Source organism: Ranitomeya imitator, chromosome 4, assembly GCF_032444005.1.
Source record: "Ranitomeya imitator isolate aRanImi1 chromosome 4, aRanImi1.pri, whole genome shotgun sequence".
Classification (NCBI taxonomy): domain Eukaryota; kingdom Metazoa; phylum Chordata; class Amphibia; order Anura; family Dendrobatidae; genus Ranitomeya; species Ranitomeya imitator.
This window is the reverse complement of record NC_091285.1, coordinates 135192012-135196493: the sequence shown is the minus strand read 5'-3', so window position 1 is coordinate 135196493 and position 4482 is coordinate 135192012. Positions and strand designations below refer to the sequence as shown.

The 4482-nt window shown below is 40.5% G+C and overlaps 1 pseudogene; it reads left to right on the top strand.

The window, feature by feature from the left end:
• Positions 1-3054: 3054 nt before the first annotated feature.
• LOC138673974 (E3 ubiquitin-protein ligase rififylin pseudogene) lies at positions 3055-3874 on the top strand (annotated as a pseudogene).
• The last annotated feature ends 608 nt before the right edge of the window (positions 3875-4482 follow it).

Sequence of the window (4482 nt, the reverse complement as noted above, 5' to 3'; positions counted from 1 at the left end):
ACTGTGCAAAATTTTGTGGCTGTAGCTGCGACGGTTCAGATGCCAATCCCGAACATACACACACACACATACACACTCACATTCAGCTTTATATATTAGATTTTAGATATTCTGCACCTTCGACAAAGACCCGGGATGGGTCGAAACATTATTATTACTTTTTGTCGCCTTTTCATCTGATGCACCTTGCTTTAATGTATATACACTATTAAATAAAATTATTCTGAAGATAATCACCTTGGAAAATTAATTTTTGAGAGTGCGGCGGACATTGCTTCTTACACATTTGTATGACCAACAGTAGTTTTGGTTATTTCCATTTAATGTAGAATGCAGTTCCCCAATAATGCATTTAGAAAACTGCAGTCCAAAATTGCTATCGCTCAAAAAATGTTTATCAACATGAAGACAACATCATGTTTGATATGTGTGTACAATGATTCAATATCGCAGACAACCAACAAGCAATTATGTTCTTTACTTATGCTGTTGGTCATTTGGAGAAAATCAGTGATATCATGAATATATGATGGTAATTTAAATGGGTTGTCCACTACTCGGACAATTCCTTCCCTAACTGAATGTTTACCCCAGTTAAAAAAAACACTTATTACTCACCTATAATAGCATTTCCTGGGCTCATGTCACATTGTTATGTTATTTGAGCCCTTGCATTTAATCAGTGTCAGCTTCACTGTCTTCGCCTTTGAGCAAATCAAACATCAAGAGAGGAAGTCAGAGAATAGTCGCAGCTCTGACGTCCTGACGATGTTCTACACTGTTATGCTCAAAAGTTTACATACCCCGCAGAATTTTTGCTTTTTTGGCCTTTTTTCAGAGAATATGAATGATAACACTAAAACTTTTTCTCCACTCATGGTAAGTGGTTGGGTGAAGTCATTTATTGTCAAACTACTGTGGTTTCTCTTTTTAAATCATAATGACAACCCAAAACATCCAAATGACCCTGATCAAAAGTTCACATACCCCATATCTTAATTACATGTATTGCCTTCTCTAACATCAATGTCAGCTTGAAGTCTTTTGTGGTAGTTGTGGATGAGGTTCTTCATTTTCTCAAATGATAAAGCTGCCCACTCTTCTTGGCAAAAAGCCTCCAGTTCATGTAAATTCCTGGGCTGTCCAGCAGGAACTGTGCGTTTGAGATCTCTCCAGAGTGGATCAATGAAACTGAGGTCAGGAAACTGAGATGGTCACTCCAGAACCTTCACTTTATTCTGCTGTAGCCAATGACAGGTCAATTTGGCCTTGTATTTTGGATCGTTGTCATGTTGGAGCATCCAAGTACGTCCCATCGCAGCTTCTGGGCTGATGAGTGCAAATTTGCTTCCAATATTTACTGATAACGTGCTGCTTTCATCTTTCCTTCAACTTTGACCAAATTTACTGTGCCTTTGTAGCTCACACATCCCCAAAACATCAGCGATCCACCTCCCTGCTTTACAGTAGGAATGGTGTTCCTTTCATCATAGGCCTTGTTGACCTATCTCCAAATGTAACGTTTATGGTTGTGGCCAAAAAGTTCAATTTTGGTCTGAGCGCTCCAAATTGCCTTGTTCCAAAAGTTTTGAGGCTTGTCTCTGTGCTGTTTTAAGTATTGTAGGCAAGATACTTTGTGGCACTTGTGCAGTAATGGCTTTTTTCTGGCGACTCAACCATGCAGCCCATTTTTCTTCAAGTGCCTCCTTTGTTGTGCATCTTGAAACAGCCACATCGCTAATTTTCCGAAAGTCCTGTATTTCAGCTGATGTTATTTGTGTGTTTTTCTTTGCATCATGAACAATTTTCCTGACAGTTGTGGGCGACATTTTTGCTGATCTACCTGACCGTGGTTTTGTTTTTACCCAGCCCCTGATTTTACATGTGTTAATTACAGTTTGAACACTGCTGACTGACATTATTAATTCCTTGGATATCTTTTTGTATCCCTTTCCTGTTTTATACAGTTAAACTACCTTTTCCCATAGATCCGTTGACAATTCTTTTGCTTTCCCTATGACTCACAGTCCAGACAAGTTAGTGGCTGGATGAAAGATGCAAGGGTATGTCTGGATCCCAGAAACTCACTAAGCTTTTAAGCACACACACCCTGATTACAAGCAAAGAGGTCACAGGTGAGGATGTTACCTTTAGTAGCCATTCAAACCCATTTGTGTCAACTTCTGTGCATGTTATCAGGACTAAATCACCAGGGTATGTGAACTTTTGATCAGGATGTTTTGGGTTGTCATTGTGATTTAAAAAGAGAAAACATAGTAGATTGACAATAAATGGCTCCACCCAACCACTAACAATGAGTGGAGAAAAAGTTTTGATGTTATCATTCATATTCTCTGAAAAAAGGCCAAGAAAGCAAAAATTCTTCTAGGGTATGAAACATTTAGAGCACAACTGATTGTACAAATGGTGGGACAGTGGAGCCAGTGCTGAAGGGGTACAGGGCTCACGTGACTTAACAACCTCACATGAGCCCCAGGAAGTCAAGTGCTGGCATCGTTGGAACAGTACCGGCACTGGGAGTAAGCATAAGTGTTCTAATTTTAACATCGGCAAACATTTACATTGAGAAGGGGTTGTCCTAGTAGTGGAAAACCTCTTTAATAACAAAATTCTACAATTGTCCAACTTATAAACCTGCTGATGTGTTCAGGAAGCCTGTTTCCTGAATAATAAGTCTTCCAGGAGAGGTTGTTGCATTTTTATGAATTTTTGGTAACATATATAGGGAGGGAATAGTCAGCTTGTGGTCGGAACATGCCGCTGCTGGGACCCGTATGGATGTGTGAGTGGTAGCGTTCCGGGCAGGGGCAGTGACGGCTCCTGTGCCCCTGGCATCTACTCAGGTGTGATTATGTGGGCTGCTTGCTGTAACTAGTTCTGCATTTGGAATTAATGGCGCTATATAAATGAGTAAAATAAATAAAAACAAAAAAAATCGCCCCAATGAAAATATCTCCTCCAGTGTCAGAAACTACCTGTGCAGCTTGTGGTACCAAGATGCAAAGCACCAGTCACAAAATCCCGTGATTGGATTGTAGGAATAACTTCTGCACCACGTGTGTAGCACAGTTACACAACGACCTTTGTTAGCTGTGCCGGAGGATGCACTCCACTTCTTTCACCCAAGAGGAGTTACTCAAACTCAAAGTAAAGGATCTTCAGGACTATTTATCGATGAGATATGTACCCACAGACTTGTGCCGGGAGAAAGAAGACCTGGTGCAGCTTGTATTGACTCTAAGGCCTGCTTCCTATCCAGACGTGACGAATATTCCATCATTTCCATCCAATCAAAACAGCTAAATGACTGGTTCAATGGAAATGCAGACAAATCAAGACACTCGAATACAAAACCAAAAGTTATCTTCAACAGCAGAAGACCAACCGCAAGTAGTGACAAATGACCCGCCTGAAGATGAGGACAAGTCCACGGACTCAGAAGAGCTGCTCATTCCTGTATGAAGGAGAGCCTGGCTCTCTGATATCAGCAGCCTGAACAACATTGAATCTTTGTCTTTGCGTCAGCTGAAGGAGATTTAAGGCAGAAACTTTGTAAATTACAAGGGTTCCTGTGGAAAGTGGGAATTAATGGAACGAGAAACCAGATTTTATCCTGACCAAAAAGATCAACAGAAAGCTACCATGGGAGAAGAAGGCAAGTGCAGCCCTGCCGCTGATGAAAACCTTATGCAAGGTCTGCATGGACTCCCCCATCGACTGTGTACTTCTAGAATGTGGTCACATGGTGACCTGCACAAAGTGCGGCATGCGTATGAGTGAATGCCCTAATTGTCGACAATATGTAGTCAGGGCTGTACACGTCTTCCGATCTTGACTCAGGAGCACCTAAGTTATAATATATGCTATATCAAATACTGGACGAAACAAGAGTTAATAAAGCACCAGCATATGTGGAAACCTCATTTTGGAATGTCTTTTCCCCCTCCTGAATCTAAGTACAATTAAGGCATCATGAAGCTCCTTTTAAGGTCACACCATTATCTAGGTCTTGACATAGAATCTTAGGGAGAAAAATGTTGGAAGGAATTGAAAGCGCAAATAGGGTCTTATCTTATTAAAACTATAAGTAACGAACATGCACAGTAGTGCTCATCTGTTGCGGTTGCGTGCACACACACCCTGACAAAGTTTAAAAGCTGTTGCAGACACACAATATAATTGAAAGAAATAAGTAAATAGCAGGTTAATCTGCGCTGTCGTGGAAAGGAATAAGAGATACAGATCCAAGTTTTTGGGATGTGAAGACAAAGCTTTTCATCTTAATTAACCAGATGTCTATTTTCAGTAAGCCAGGAGGAATAGACTGTTACCTATATGTTGAATTTTTAATTTCTGTGTTTCTTTCTTGTTGGTCAAGAGTCTGAAATGTTGACTCTTCTTGTAGGTTAAATTGCTATTTGCAAGTGGTCGAATGGTTGTTATTTACCTCTTATATCAGCT